The following is a 17,798-nucleotide window of genomic DNA, read 5'->3' on the forward strand; positions in this document are numbered from 1 at the left end:
TTAGGACTGGCGACCGTAATTTCCCCCAGATCTCAAATATCTAATTACCGCTAGTTAATTGTTAACGTAACGGCCGCACATTTACTTTCTTTATTAACTTTACCCCTTTTCAAAATTAATTTCCACCAGTTTCATTGGCATTTTTCCTTTCATTTAGATGTAACCCTTTCCTCCCTCTTTACCGACAGATTAACTTCGGTGACGATTGCTTTTCCCAAATTTCCATTAGGTACACGCGGTTTAATTTTTCACTGTCATTAAGGTCGATAAGTGAGGGGGATGTTACAATATGCATAGGCATCTGATGTCACATATGTCCGGAAAACTGCCAACGACTTTTCTAATCAATACCACACAGAATCGGTACTGTATTCAGTTCCAAAGGTGAACCAACACGCTGTTTAGCAGGCTGTCATAATGTTTTGGCTCATCCATGTTTGTTAATTAATAAGAGAGTTGCTACCTTTGTAGAGTCATAAGTAAGGCATCTCCTGAGTATCAGGTCAAAGACTATCGCAAGGATTGTACCATCGACTGACTCGTACGTGTATCTTTGGAAATCTTGCCGCGTATGGCATCTTCTGCCAAGTAATGAAAAGAGACGAAATAGCAGTGACGTTTCAGGGTGCACACATGATATGTGAGCATCTGTTATAGGCTGGTATATAGTGAACATGACAGTACGTCAAGAGTTTTAACGACTTTGAATGTGCGATGATAATTGGTGCAAGACGTATGGGCGAAGAATATCGGAGATTGCACCAGAATTCGAGTTTTCTAGGTCAACAGTGTCGATGATAGATCTTGAGCAACGCGGAAACAAATGTTTTCATATGCGTGAACTGTCGCATAACACGACCACAAATGTTCGCCCATCGGACGTCTTGTCGTCTCATCAAGGCCATAATGGGAGATCGACAGTTTATTGTGATTCAGATTGCCGCTGATTTGACAGTGGGCAATCAGGAATCCATTCCTACCAAGACTGTACAGAGAGAAATTCACCGTTCACCGTATGGATTTTACCAGTATTGTATTTACATACGATTTTCAGGTGTGGATTTATCACTGAGTGGCGTCGGACTGATCAGCACTGTTTTTCGACGACTGCACTGCTGATTTGTTCTCGAGGCCCAAGTTTTTGATCTGTGTATTTAAGTATTGCTTTAGTATTCGATGTTCTGTACATCAAAAAGCTAGCAGCCTACTTATCCCCATTAGAGAAAGAATTGAGAGGAAAATGATTCACGTCCACGCTTAGCGATAACCACTTTGCGGACAATGGTAACTGCGTGCAAGTGGCACAATAAAAGGTGTCCGATGTGTCGGTCGTTCGGTTTCATCTCATATCGCATTTGCCTGGAACACTTCATGTAGTGTCGGCAGACTTGCCAACACTACGCACACTAATTGAAAGAGGCGGCCAAGATGCACGCGCTAACTCACGAAGGATGGCGTGAGGTCTGAAACAGGATACGTAATGAATGCTATAAAGAAAAGTACGTAACTGCGGAAATACTTAACTTTATTCCATCCTTGTGGTACATCGCTCTTGACGAATCAAGTGAGACTCTTAAGATACATGCAATGTTACAAATGGCGCCTTGCTAGGTCGTAGCCATGGACTTAGCTGAAGGCTATTCTAACTGTCTCTCGGCAAATGAGAGAAAGGCTTCGTCAGTGTAGTCGCTAGCAAAGTCGTCGTACAACTGGGGCGAGTGCTAGTCCGTCTCTCGAGACCTGCCGTGTGGTGGCGCTCGGTCTGCGATCACTGCCAGTGGCGACACGCGGGTCCGACATGTACTAATGGACCGCGGCCGATTTAAGCTACCACCTAGCAAGTGTGGTGTCTGGCGGTGACACCACACTTCATGTCGACTTCCCTGTTTTTTTTTTTTTCAGTTCTGTAAACGCTAGCGATTTGGCAAGTGCAGTGTAGAAAGCGCACGGTGAAGTTAAACGTTGCAAAATTTCTGTCGCTGGCGGCTAACGCCGATTACGCAGCATTTCCCCTCACACAACTCCGCCCACCTGCAAAGACCAATCTTGTCATTTAGCTTTTTGTTTATCAGTTTCAGCAACTGTTTTACAAGAATGCCGATGTGAAGAAATGGTCCACTAATTGCGTTAAATGTTGTTTTTTAACGCCACTGTTGTGCTATTTCTTCACATCGGATATCTTGTAATTCCATTCACACACACACACACACACACACACACACACACACACAAAGACGCCAGTGCAATCGGACCTCTTCTGTGCGCCACATATAATTGCTTTACGCAGTCAAAGAGTAAGATTGGACATGATGAAAGCTCCAGACTCCTTCACACAGTGAAAGTAAAGTTACGTTCTGCTACAATTTCAAAAGAACAACTTCAAATATTTATGGAAAATTGCGAAAAAAATGTAATATAAAATAAAAATATCCGCACTCGATATTGTCCTTTCGATTTATCGATATACGAGTATATGCGAAAAATTATCGATGATAATACCGATATTTGTGGAAAAAAATCGGTATATCGATATTTTATCAACAGTCCTAGTGTATACCGTAGAATACGCAAACCATTGATAACTAAACAATGTCGTTCCCTGCAGACCCACATGAAGCTCTTGTTAGCGTGACTGCATTATTGAGCAAGTGTAAATAAAGTAATGAGACTATTTTTTTTCGTGTTTCATTCCGTTTACCTTAAAATTTAACACTGTCCCGCTTAAAGTAGCCTTGCCTTGGAACATCACACAGCGCTGGAGATGGTTCTTCCACTCCTCGTAGGAGTGCTGGAACTTGGATACTGGAATAACGGAGTAACCTTCAGCTAGTCCGTTACAGCCGTTTGAATGTTGACCTCGGCCCCAAAGCGACGTCTCTTGAGGTGTGTTTTCGGTCTCATCACCAGTAATCACACGTTCAAAAAAAATGGGAATCATTTTAAATCGATTCCAGGACGACAACGACCCTGTCCCTCCTCATGTCCTGTTCATCCCGCAAATCACTTAGGGCCGGCCGTGGTGGCCGAGCGGTTCTAGGCGCTTCAGTCTGGAACCGCGCGACTGCTACGGTCGCAGGTTCGAATCCTGCCTCGGGCATGGATGTGTGTGATGTCATAGTTTAGATAGGTTTAAGTAGTTCTAAGTTCTAGGGGACTGCTGACCTCAGATGTTGAGTCCCATAGTGCTCAGAGCCATTTTGCAAATCACTTAACCACCAAAACACCCGAGTCCTTGACAAAACGCTGTCTTTGTAGGCCTGGCGAAGTTTTGCAGACGTTTCTGTTGCACTGTGTCCAAGTCTGACGCAAAACCTTTTCGCACACCGTTGCTCGAAATTCGTGTTATCGTCAGAACGCACGAGCAAAACCTTACTCACCAAAGAAGCACTACGGACGACTAACGTGACACTATCGCAGTCCAACGCGCACAGATGTGCTGTCTCAGATGTTCACCTGCCTCCCCTCCAAGTCCAGCGTCACCAGCCTTGCTTTATCGAACACTACACCACAAGTCTCATTACTTTATTTACACACCTCGTACACTGTCGTAAGTTACTTTTGCAGTTCATTGCAACCGAATGTGATGGTATCTCCGACGAAATACACTAGTACCAATGTAATAACATACACTCCTGGAAATTGAAATAAGAACACCGTGAATTCATTGTCCCAGGAAGGGGAAACTTTATTGACACATTCCTGGGGTCAGATACATCACATGATCACACTGACAGAACCACAGGCACATAGACACAGGCAACAGAGCATGCACAATGTCGGCACTAGTACAGTGTATATCCACCTTTCGCAGCAATGCAGGCTGCTATTCTCCCATGGAGACGATCGTAGAGATGCTGGATGTAGTCCTGTCGAACGGCTTGCCATGCCATTTCCACCTGGCGCCTCAGTTGGACCAGCGTTCGTGCTGGACGTGCAGACCGCGTGAGACGATGCTTCATCCAGTCCCAAACATGCTCAATGGGGGACAGATCCGGAGATCTTGCTGGCCAGGGTGGTTGACTTACACCTTCTAGAGCACGTTGGGTGGCACGGGATACATGCGGACGTGCATTGTCCTGTTGGAACAGCAAGTTCCCTTGCCGGTCTAGGAATGGTAGAACGATGGGTTCGATGACGGTTTGGATGTACCGTGCACTATTCAGTGTCCCCTCGACGATCACCAGTGGTGTACGGCCAGTGTAGGAGATCGCTTCCCACACCATGATGCCGGGTGTTGGCCCTGTGTGCCTCGGTCGTATGCAGTCCTGATTGTGGCGCTCACCTGCACGGCGCCAAACACGCATACGACCATCATTGGCACCAAGGCAGAAGCGACTCTCATCGCTGAAGACGACACGTCTCCATTCGTCCCTCCATTCACGCCTGTAGCGACGCCACTGGAGGCGGGCTGCACGATGTTGGGGCGTGAGCGGAAGACGGCCTAACGGTGTGCGGGACCGTAGCCCAGCTTCATGGAGACGGTTGCGAATGGTCCTCGCCGATACCCCAGGAGCAACAGTGTCCCTAATTTGCTGGGAAGTGGCGGTGCGGTCCCCTACGGCACTGCGTAGGATCCTACGGTCTTGGCGTGCATCTTTGCGTCGCTGCGGTCCGGTCCCAGGTCGACGGGCACGTGCACCTTCCGCCGACCACTGGCGACAACATCGATGTACTGTGGAGACCTCACGCCCCACGTGTTGAGCAATTCGGCGGTACGTCCACCCGGCCTCCCGCATGCCCACTATACGCCCTCGCTCAAAGTCCGTCTACTGCACATACGGTTCACGTCCACGCTGTCGCGGCATGCTACCAGTGTTAAAGACTGCGATGGAGCTCCGTATGCCACGGCAAACTGGCTGACACTGACGGCGGCGGTGCACAAATGCTGCGCAGCTAGCGCCATTCGACGGCCAACACCGCGGTTCCTGGTGTGTCCGCTGTGCCGTGCGTGTGATCATTGCTTGTACAGCCCTCTCGCAGTGTCCGGAGCAAGTATGGTGGGTCTGACACACCGGTGTCAGTGTGTTCTTTTTTCCATTTCCAGGAGTGTATTTATATGGAGTCGGCCAGGAAGGGAATTGTTCTAATCACCGTGACAACTACCATTTTCCAAAGCAGCAAAGCAGAAACTGGTGGAAACCACATATATTTGCAGTACAGTATCATACATTGTTTAGGTGAAAGTACCAAACTAACAACTGACCATGAGGGCCAGGAATCTGACATGATGTCTAACGTCTTCCTTGGTGCACACAGACTGAAAATGCATGAAACAAAGTTGGCTTTCTCTTTTATTCTCTGAGCGCTATTCTCATAGGTAAAAGCGTGTCAACAAGCTAACCTAACAATCTACACTCATGCTCATAAATTAAGGATAATTGCGGAATGTGGTGCCACACAACGTGGTACTACACAAAACTGGCGCTAAAAGCTTAGGGAACACACACGACATAGATCTGTAAGTCCACGGTATTCATTATAAGTTGAGAAAACCGTCCCGAAACACATGTGCTACAAAACGCCACTGTTTCCTGCGCATGTACCCTGACATCAATATGGGATATGATCACCATGCACCCATACACAGGCCGGACAACGGGTTGGCATTGGATCAGGTTGTCGAGCAGCTGCTGGGGTATAGCCTCCCATTCTAGCACCAGTGCCTGTCGGAGCTCCTGAAGTTCAAATGGTTAAAATGGCTCTGAGCACTATGGGACTTAACTTCTGAGGTCATCAGTCCCCTAGAGCTTAGAACTACTTAAACCCAACTAACCTAAGGACATCACACACATCCATGCCCGAGGCAGGATTCGAACCTGCGACCGTGGCGGTCGCGCAGTTCCAGACTGTAGCGCCTAGATCCGCTCGGCCACCCTGGCCGGCGCTCCTGATATGTCCTAGGGGTTTGAAGATGTGCAGCGATACGTCGACCGAGAGCATCCCAGACGAGCTCGTTGGGGTTTAGGTCTGGAGAACAGGCAGGCCACTCCATTCGCCTGATATATTCTGTTTCAGGGTACTCCTCCACGATGGCAGGTCGGTGGGGCCGTGCGTTATCATCCATCAGGAGGAAGGTGGGACCCACTGCACCCCTGAAAAGGCGAAAATACTGGTGCTAAATGACGTCCTGATACACCTGACCTGTTACAGTTCCTCTGTCAAAGACATGCAGGGGTGTACGTGCACCAGTCATAATCCCACCCCACACAATCAAACCACGACCTCCATACAGATTCCTTTCGAGGAAGGATGAAAACCCGGCGAGAATCACTGTTCAGAAAATGTTCCAATGTGTTTGAAATCTTATGGGACTTAACTGCTAAGTTCATCAGTCCCTAAGCTTACACACTACTTAACCTAAATTATCCTAAGGACAAACACACACACACACACACACATGCCCGAGGGAGGACTCGAACCTCCGCCGGGACCAGCCTCACAGTCCATGGCTGCAGCGCCTAAGACCGCTCGGCTAATCCCGCGCGGCCACTGTTGACACTATACCTGGGCTCGTCCGTGAACATAACCTGGGACCACTGTTCCAATGACCATGTACTGTGTTCTTGACACCAGGCTTTACGGGCTCTCCTGTGAGCAGGGGTCAGTGGAATGCACCTTGCAGGTCTCTGGGCGAATAAACCATGTCTGTTCAGTCATCTGTAGACTGTGTGTCTGGAGACAACTGTTCCAATGGCTACGGTAAGGTCGCGAGCAAGGCTACCTGCAGTACTCTGTGGCCGTCCGCAGGCACTGATAGTGACATATCGGTCTTCTTGTGGTGTTTTACACTGTGGACGTCCCGTACTGTAGCGCCTGGACACGTTTCCTGTCTGCTGGAATCGTTGCCATAATCTTGAGATCACACTTTGTGGCATATGGAGGGCCCGTGCTACGACCTGCTGTGTTTGACCAGCTTCCAGTCGCCCTAGTATTCTACCTCTCATAAAGTTATCAATATGTGTTCTTTCAGCGATTTTCAACACACGGTCACCATTAACACGTCTGAAACCGTCTACACGCTTACTCGCTGCACCATACTCTGATATGCACCAACACCACTCTGTGTATGTGGACTGCTGCCAGCGCCACCGTGCGACAACCGCAGGTCAAATGCACCGCATGTTCATACCCCGAGGTAATTTAAACCCGCAAACCGTCCACCAGAGCGTTGTTTCATCATATATCAGCATTATCCTTAAAATATGATCATGAGTGTAGTTCTTCCAGCCCTTCTCTGCTACTCAGAAGTCTATGCAGAGCAACAGACCACAACCTCAAACGCTTCCAGCAGCTGCAGGACCAACTGCTTCACGTAATCGCTTGTTCGCGCTGTTCCCCTGCAAGATGCATACCAGACACCAGTAATGACGAGGTACCGTGAACCACGTCGTGGAAAAGAAATCAAGCCCGAAGCAGATGTGGGATATTCGTAACTTGTGCCCCATTACCTAAACATATTAACCCAACACACAGTACAAACTCAAGATGTGATAGGAAACGATACAGATTAACCACAAATCACAGTTAAGTAAGTCTCTTGTCTTTGCCACTTTTGAGACAGCAGTCTGTCGCAAAGTCATAGCCTGGTCGACTGTCTGTCAAGTATAGAGATCACATAGTTATTAGCAGTACTTTTAAATTCCAGTTTTTGCTGTACAGTAATAGTTTTCCATAAGAACTTAGGATTCCGCGGCCATTTTCGGTGATGTTAAAAGTTTTTGGTATTCATACCAAGTTATTCTAGAAGAATCTGCCGATCAGCTGTTTCGCGCATTCTTCTGGGACCTAGCTCTCGTAGCACATTCAGTTTTCAGCATTCGTCTGTAACACCACAAATAAACGCTTCAGTTCTCTTCTCGTCCTGCTTTTCCAAAGTCCATCATTAGCTTCCACACAATGCTGTGCTCCAGAGATACATTCTCAGATATTTTTTCCTCAATTTTTGCATATATTTCGTACTAATATACTTGTTTTGGTAACTAAAGTCCTACTTGCCTGCGGAAGTATGCTTTTTGTGTCCATCTTGTTTCATCTGTCAAGTATTATTTTGCTTCCAAAGTAGCAGAATTCCATCAGTTTTTCTACTACGTGGTCCGCAATTTTGATGTTATTACAAAAAGTTGTCCATGTTCTTCAGACAAACACTGTACTCGAAGAGGTAAAATACGATGACACACAGAAAAAAGTTTGCACGATTCACGGTCTGATGGAACAGAGGGCTCCCCTCTCTAAAACCACGTTCTCACAGGCACCTGAAGTGACGCCTCTGCCGGTGGTATACTACTGTGGCACCACACTGCACGTGTGAACACCCACTTTTCGGTTGCGTCACTGTTGTAATTCTACTTACTGTTTCGTCACTAAAAGTTAAAGTCGATTGTACTTAGTGAAGTGACGAGCCTTCCCGCACCACTGAACAGCACCGGTCGAAAACTTCTTGGTGATTCTATTTCAAAACACCAACACTCTTTCCCAGCTTTCGTCCAATAAATGCTGTTGTGATGCGTTTGATTTCTGTATGTTTTCATTTAATTATTGAAAAATTTCATCGAAGTGGTTAGCAGATACAATTTCGCAGTTTCTGGAACTTCACGAGCAGCGACTTTATCTCACTTTTTAATTTTCTGTAACAGTTAGTGTGTGTGTGTGTGTGTGTGTGTGTGTGTGTGTGTGTGTGTGTGTGTTTGTTTGTTTATGGGAGGGGGGCAGACGGAAACGTTTATAGAAAATCATTGTAAACGGATTACGTATGCCACATTCTGGAAAGATTTTGAGATGAATAAATAGAAAAGGTCTTCATGTAAACAACAAACATCGTGGTTTGAGAGACCAAGTGTTGTAAAAAATAAGTGTGATGTGACAGTTGCGAAAAAAATTACAAGTATTCAATGTGCCTTCATTAACGAAAACAACAAAAATTAAAAATCTCGGAAGAATGATGCGTCTGGAAATTACATTTACAAGCCAGCTATGGGTATTTTGCCACAGCAGACAGTATTTTTATCTTCGAGTTGCGGCTGATGTTTCTTGAGATGGCGTGAGGTGATGAGATCAATTTGATGTATGATAGCAATGATTAAATTGGCTATCAGTTTACATTGTTCCTCTAATGAGCTGGCAATCATAATTCTCACCTGCGTTTCTACTGCAGCCAGCATCAGGCTCCGTCACGTATAGCTGTGGTCTCAGTATTTCAATTGATAGTCTACAAGAGAACAGCGGGAAGCCACAGACCAAGCAAAAACAGAGAGGGCTGGTTTCAGTCTTGGACCATTCTCACGGGTGAAAGGTTAAAATGGTTTAAGCCACCATACTGCATTAGTTATTACTTAAAATAGGGACTGCATGCCACGAATGTAAATAATTGACACAGATCTTTAAAAGCAAACATACGAGTACTGAATGTATACACGAGAGTACTGGAGACTCTGTTAAGGAATTTTACAGAGTGATTAGGGAAATTTGGAATAGAGTATGGAGGGCAAATACACGAGCACTGGAGAAACTGGAAGAAGCAGTGGGCTGTACGTCAAGAATGCCACAGTGTAAAATTGATCAGTGGGTGATGCTATCAGCTCCGTGTACGCCAGTGGGAAAGAAAAAGAAGTTTTTTGCAAAGTATCAGGGGCTATATCAAGTGTTAGAGAACGCGTCACAAATAAATTGATTAACTCAGGATTATTTGTTGCAAAGAGGTCAAGTGTGTTTTCACAACCGTTTACTATTCGCGTGGGCTCATGAACTAATTGCTCGAATTAATTTTCCGATAATGCATTTAGCACAATTTCGGATGGTTACTGGCCGTACTGTAGCGAACTGCGAGATCAGTGGCAGCTCTCGATGTGGCGAGCAAGCACACCCGTTCATAATGGCGGCACCTAACTAGATGATGATGGTCATGAACCTGCTCCGACTAAGAATTGACTTCATCTGGGCGTCGATGATGTCTCTCGTCATTTTTGTGTGTGAACCCAAGGACAATGTATGCCTCCACTGGCAAGAAGAGGAGCCCTGAGCCTGCCCGCATCTCGTGGTCGTGCGGTAGCGTTCTCGCTTCCCACGCCCGGGTTCCCGGGTTCGATTCCCGGCGGGGTCAGGGATTTTCTCTGCCTCGTGATGGCTGGGTGTTGTGTGTGATGTCCTTAGGTTAGTTAGGTTTAAGTAGTTCTAAGTTCTAGGGGACTGATGACCATAGATGTTAAGTCCCATAGTGCTCAGAGCCATTTGAGCCCTGAGCCCGACCTAAAACTTGCGCCTCTTGCGAATTTGTTCCAGCTCGTAAAGGCAGTGCCTGCGACTCACAGGTTGGGAGCTTAGCAGGTCTTCTACGAAAACGGCAGGAGAGATGTGTCCCTGTGCTTCTGAAGGACTGAAATTCAAACTAAGGGCTACCTTGACCTCCCAGGAATACGCCACATTGTACAAATTTTATATTAATCAGACAAGGCGTCAGGAAATTAGGAGCTCTTCACAAGCCAGTAGTCCTGTGGTTAGTGATTTATGTCAGTCGTCTTTTAATTAAATTTTGTTTGGGCACTCTCCCTTGGTTCAAAAATGGTTCAAATGGCTCTGAGCACTATGGGACTTAACATCTGTGGTCATCAATCCCCTAGAACTTAAAACTACTTAAACCTAACTAACCTAAGGACATCACACACATCCATGCCTGAGGCAGGATTCGAACCTGCGACCGTAGCGGTCGCGCGTTTCCATACTGAAGCGCCTAGAACCGCTCGGTCACACGGCCGGCCACTCTCCCTTCGTCAAAGGGCTAGACCAACTGCTGCCGTTCTTCCACATGCTTTGTGGCTAGGTAGCGCAATAAATCAGCGCCACGGAGCGTGATTTCTGTTATAAATGTGTTTCCCCCCATTTTTATACCTGCACATTCCGTTTACGGATTCAGCATCTGCTTTCTCTTCTCTTTGTGTTTAACTCTTGCCTCAGCTCCTAAGCAATAACTTCCAATGCAATATTTTTTTAACATTTTTTAGTTTCGGACCGTGCCCATAGCGCCATCTCATCACAGGAAATGTTATGTTATAATTTGTTTCGATAGTTCATGGAAGACTTTAGTTAAAGTCGTACGCTGGTACGTAGGCTTAACAAAGGACTGATTGGACACAAAACAGATCTACAATCAGAGTATACTAAACGAGTAACCGTGACGAAAACGTAACACGAGATACACAGTATGCTGTAAAAAAAAAGCAAACCTCATCAACTGACACCATGAAAACTTCTGCCACAGCGTAGAATTTGTGGCGTCCCGTGTGAACGGTAGCTAATGCTGGCACTGCAGGATCTCCCCCCCACCCCCCCCCAGTACTTGTGGTACCATTTTAATTTCATGTGTGACCGCAGTTTTCGGTACCTGACGACTGTGGGAACAGGAAAACCTTCAGCAACAAAGTTAATACGAGCGTATATTAAAGGATTTGTGGGTAACGTCGACGATACTTCCAAAACTACCCACCACCAATCCCTAGTTTTTGTGTCTGGTGCCACCCTTTATTCCCCCTGTTGTGCACTATACTAGTTGTGTGGTGGTTACTGTTGTGGTTGTGGAGACATGATAAGTGGTCTCAATTACATTGTTGTGGTTACCAGGTGACCTTCTGTCTCTTTAACGTCAGTGTTGTCGTTGTTGTGGTCTTCAGTCCTGAGACTGGTTAGATGTAGCTCTCCATGCTACTCTACCCTGTGCAAGCTTCTTCATCTCCGAGTACGTACTGCAGCCTACATTCTTCTGAATCTGCTTAGTGTATTCATTTCTTGGTCTCCCTCTACGATTTTTACCCTCCACGCTGCCCGCCAATACTAAATTGGTGACCCCTTGATGCCTCAGAACATGTCCTACCAACCGATCCCTTCTTCTAGTCAAGTTGTGCCACAAACTCCTCTTCTCTCCAATTCTATTCAATACCTCCTCATTAGTTATGTGATCTAATCTTCAGCATTCTTCTGTAGCACCACATTTCGAAAGCTTCTATTCTCTTCTTGTCCAAACTACTGTATTTATCGTCGCCGGCCGGAGTGGCCGAGCGGTTCCACGCGCTGCAGTCTGGAACCGCGCGACCGCTACGGTCGCAGGTTCGAATCCTGCCTCGGGCATGGATGTGTGTGATGTCCTTAGGTTTAAGTAGTTCTAAGTTCTAGGGGACTGATGACCTCAGAAGTTAAGTCCCATAGTGCTCAGAGCCATTTTATTTATCGTCCATATTTCACTTCCATACATGGCTACAATCCATACAAATACTTTCAGAAACGACTTCCTGACATTTAAATCTATACTCGATGTTAACAAATTTTTCTTCTTCAGAAACGCTTTCCTTGCCATTGCCAGTCTATATTTTATATCCTCTCTACTTCGACCATCATCAGTTATTTTGCTCCCCAAATAGGAAAACTCCTTTCCTACTTTAAGTGTCTCATTTCCTAATCTAATTCCCTCAGCATCACCCGACTTAATTCGACTACATTCCATTATCCTCGTTTTGCTTTTGTTGATGTTCATCTTATATCCTCCTTTCAAGACAGTGTCCGTTCCGTTCAACTGCTCTTCCAAGTCCTTTGCTGTCTCTGACAGAACTACAATGTCATCGGCGAACCTCAAGGTGTTTATTTCTTCTCAATGGATTCTAATACCTACCCCGAATTTTTCTTTTGTTTCCTTTACTGCTTGCTCAATATACAGATGGAATAGCATCGGGGATAGGCTACAACCCTGTCTCACTGCCTTCCCAACGACTGCTTCCCTTTCATGTCCCTCGACTCTTATAACTGCCATCTGGTTTCTGTACAAACTGTAAATAGCCTTTCGCTCCATGTATTTTACCCCTGCCACTTTCAGAATTTGTAAGAGAATATTCCAGCCAACATTGTCAAATGCTTTCTCTAAGTCTACAAATGCTAGAAACGTAGGTTTGCCTTTCCTTAATCTTTCTTCTAAGATAAGTCGTAGCGTCAGTATTGCCTCACGTGTTCCAACATTTCTACGGAATCCAAACTGATCTTCCCCGAGGTCGGCTTCTACCGGTTTTTCCATTCGTCTGTAAGGAATTCGCGTTAGTATTTTGCAGCTGTGACTTATTAAACTGATAGTTCGGTAATTTTCACATCTGTCAACACCTGATTTCTTTGGGATTGGAATTATTATATTCTGCTTGAAGTCTGAGGGTATTTCGCCTGTCTCATACATCTTGCTCACCAGATGTTAGAGTTTTGTCAGGACTGGCTCTCCCAAGGCTGTCAGTAGTTCTGATGGAATGTTGCCTACTCCCGGGGCCTTGTTTCGACTCAGGTCTTTCAGTGCTCTGTCAAACTCTTCACGCAGTATCTTATCTCCCATTTCGTCTTCGTCTACATCCTCTTCCATTTCCATATTATTGGTCTCAAGTACATCGCCCTTGTACAGACCCTCTATATACTCCTTCCACCTTTCTGCTTTCCCTTCTTTGTTTAGAACTGGGTTTCCATCTGAGCTCTTGATATTCCTACAAGTGGTTCTCTTTTCTCCAAAGGTCTCTTTAATTTTCCTGTAGACAGTATCTACCTTACCCCTAGTGAGATAAGCCTCTACATCCTTACATTTGTCCTCTAGCCATCCCTGTTTAGCCATTTTGCACTTCTTGTCGATCTCATTTTTGAGACGTTTGTATTCATTTTTGCGTGCTTCATTTACTGGATTTTTGTATTTTCTCCTTTCATCAGTTAAATTCATTATCTCTTTTGTTACCCAAGGATTTCTACTAGCCTCGTCTTTTTACCTATTTGATCCTCTGCTGCCTTCACTATTTCATCTCTCAAAGCAACCCATTCTTCTTCTACTGTATTTCTTTCCCCCATTCCTGTCACTTGTTCCCTTATGCTCTTCCTGAAACTCGGTACAACCTCTGGTTCTTTCAGTTTATCCAGGTCCCATCTCCTTAAATTTCCACCTTTTTGCAGTTTCTTCAGTTTTAATCTACAGTTCATAACCAACAGATTGTGGTCCGAATCCACATCTGCCTCTGGAAATGTCTTAGAATTTAAAACCTGGTTCCTAAATCACTGTCTTACCGTTGTATAAACTATCCTAAACCTTCTAGTATCTCCAGGGATCTTCCATGTAGACAACCTTCTTTCATGATTCTTGAACCAAGTGTTAGCTATGATTAAGTTATGCTCTGTGCAAAATTCTACAAGGCGGCTTCCTCTTTCATTTCTTCCCCCCAATCCATATTCACCTATGTTTCCTTCTCTCCGTTTTCCTACTGTCGAATTCTAGTCAGCCATGACTATTAAATTTTCTTCTCCATTCACTACCTGAATAATTTCTTTTATCTCGTCATACATTTCATCAATTTCTTCGTCATCTGCAGAGTCAGTGTTTTTTTTTTTTTTTTAAGGGAAAAAATTCGTGATTGTCGTGTAATGTTCTCGAACTTTTACGAATATTCTGGGATGTTCTAGAATAGAGCTTGGAAACAACATACATCACATTCATTCGCACTCCAGCAAAAATTGCCTAACTGATTAGTTTCAGAATGTAGTAAAGACAGAGGAACCAGTAACCTTTTGAGGATATATATGCTTATACACTATCCACTCATGTTAATGTGGCGACCTGTGAAAAGCCTGCACATCTACCTTTCGCAGCGTGGATCGCTGCGAGACGTGCAGAAAGAGTCAGTGGGGTTCTGGAAGGGATGTGGAGCCATGCCAATTCCAGTGCCCCAGTCAACTGCACTAGGTTTCTCGGTTGAGGCTCCATGGTACAAACAACCCGATCGAGGTGGTCCGATTGGGTTAAATCCGGGGAGTTTGGTGGTCGGTGGAGTGTGGTAAACTCATCCTCGTGCTCTTCGACCCAGACATGTGCAGTGCGAGCTGTGTGACACGGCCGGCCGGGGTGGCCGAGCGGTTCTAGGGGCTACAGGCTGGAACCGCGCGACCGCTACGGTCGCAGGTTCGAATCCTGCCTCGGGCATGGATGTGTGTGATGTCCTTAGGTTAGTTAGGTTTAAGTAGTTCTAAGTTCTAGGGGACTGATGACCTCAGAAGTTAAGTCCCATAGTGCTTGGAGCCATTTGAACCATTTTTTTGTGTGACACGTTGCGCTGTCCTACTAGTAGATGTCATCGTGCTGAGCAAAACAGACAATATATTGGAGTGGACATGGTCCCAAGTGATGGATGCATACTCTTGTTGATCCGCTGTACCTTCCCAGAATGGCGAGATCATCCAGTGAATGTCACGAAAACATTCCCCAGACCATGAGGCATGCAGGGTGTTTCCAGATGGTTCACGCAGTATGCGCCAACAGCTGATAGGGCATAAAACGTGGTTCTGGAAAGGCCTCCTGTCGCCACTTAACTGACGTCCAGTTGTTGTACTGGCGTGCAAATTCCAGCCGTCTTAGGCGATGAACAGCAGTCAGTATTGGTCCATAAACCAGGCGCCTGCTACAGAGGTCCGCACACATGTCCGCCGCTGCCATTCACATGTCATCAATTTCTTCGTCATCTGCAGAGTCAGTGTTTTTTTTTTGTTTTTTGTTTTTTTTTAAGGGAAAAAATTCGTGTTGCGCCACAGTTACCTCGACCCCGGTCTTGGAAAGCGCCATTTTGCCATGCCCGTATACTTTAATCATGGCGGCACGGGAACAGTTCGCAAACTTAGCCGTTTCGGAAATGGTTCCTCTCTTGGCCCGAAAGTCAATGATCACGCCATATGGACGTCAGATCAATCGCTCCGTTCCCGCATTACCACGACTGCACCGTTTTCGCGTCCCTGCCCCTTTCGCCCCCCCCCCCCCTTTATGTTCGCTCCACTGCTAGTGCTGCCTCTTGCCACCTGTGAGTGGTTACCGCACGTTGACGTCGAACACAGGCGTTGGTGACATTAGTGGATCGGGACCATGTAAATAGAGAATGGTAGTGTGAACAAATGATTTTCGAAACAGAAAGTGACCTGGTCTAAAAAACAAATCAGCGTATACACGAATGATACTAGAGCAAGAAAAAAAATTAAGTCTGTTGATACAATGTTGTTGTTGTGGTCTTCAGTCCTGAGACTGGTTTGATGCAGCTCTCCATGCTACTCTATCCTGTGCAAGCATCTTCATCCCCCAGTACCTACTGCAGCCTACATCGTTCTGAATCTGCTTAGTGTAGTCATCTCTTGGTCTCCCTCTACGATTTTTACCCTCCACGCTGCCCTCCAATACTAAATTGGTGATCCCTTGATGCCTCAGAACATGTCCTACCAACCGATCCCTTCTTCTAGTCAAGTTGTGCCACAAGCTCCTCTTCTCCCCACTTCTATTCAATACCTACTCATTAGTTATGTGATCTACCCATCTAATCTTCAGCATTCTTCTGTAGCACCACATTTCGAAAGCTTCTATTCTCTTCTTGTCTAAACTATTTATCGTCCATGTTTCACTTCCATACATGGCTACTCTCCATACAAATACTTTCAGAAACGGCTTCCTGACATTTAAATCTATACCCGATGTTAACAAATTTTTCTTCTTCAGAAACGCTTTCCTTGCCATTGCCAGTCTACCTTTTACGAGGGCCGTTCAGAAAGTAACCTCCGGTTGATTTAAAAAAATACACCAAGTTAAATAAAAATATTTTAATATATACATCTTTCAACTACATCTTTGCACTATTTTTCTACATAGTCTCCATAGCGATTGAGGCACTTATCGTATCTCTTCACAAGCTTTGAAATTCCTTCTGCATAAAAATCACCCGCTTGTGCCTGGAGCCAGCCTGTGACCGCATCTTTGAGCTCTTTGTCGTCATCAAACCGCTGTCACCCGAGCCATTTCTTCAAATGCATGAAGAGGTGATAATCACTTGGCGTCAGGTCTGGGCTGTAAGGTGGATGGTTGATAACGTCCCACTTGAAGGACTCAAGAAGGGCCGTTGTTCTGCGAGCAGAGTGAGGACGGGCGTTATCGTGCAAAAAAACGATACCGGAAGTCAGCATACCACGGCGTTTGTTCTGTATAGCCCGTCGTACCTTTTTTATTGTTTCACAGTACACGTCTTGATTAATGGTCGTACCACGTTCCATGAATTCAACCAACAACACCCCTTTGGCATCCCAAAACACCGTTGCCATCAGTTTTCTGGCAGAAAAATCTTGCGAGGCTTTTCTTGGTTTGGAAGGCGAATTTGAATGTGCCCACATCTTTGATTGTTCTTTTGTCTCAGGGTTCACGTACTTAATCCAGGTTTCGTCACCGGTCACGATTCTGTTTAACAATGGTTCTCCTTCGTCCTCATAACGTGACAGAAAGTCTAATGCAGAGGCCATTCTTTGAGTTTTGTGGTGGTCGGTAAGAATTTTGGGCATCCATCGTGCACAGAACTTACGGTAACCCAATCTTGCTGTCACTATCTCGTACAAGAGAGTCTTAGAAATCTGTGGAAAACCAGTAGACACCTCCGACATTGAGAAACGTCGATTTTCACGAACTTTTGCATCAACTGTCTGAACGAGTTCGTCAGTCACCAATGATGGTCTACCACTCCTCTCTTCATCATGAACGTTTTCTCGTCCACTTTTAAATAAACGTACCCATTCACGGACAACTCCTTCACTCATAACTCTTGGTCCGTACACGGCACAAAGCTCACGATGAATAGCTGCTGCAGAATATCCTTTGGCTGTAAAAAAACCTTATGACAGCACGCACTTCACATTTGGCGGGGTTTTCTATTGCAGCACACATTTCAAACTGCCACAAAAACTAAACTAGCGCAGGTACGACGTTCACTCGACCACGGCTTGATGCCGAC

Source organism: Schistocerca nitens, chromosome 2 (genome assembly GCF_023898315.1).
Source record: "Schistocerca nitens isolate TAMUIC-IGC-003100 chromosome 2, iqSchNite1.1, whole genome shotgun sequence".
NCBI lineage: Eukaryota > Metazoa > Arthropoda > Insecta > Orthoptera > Acrididae > Schistocerca > Schistocerca nitens.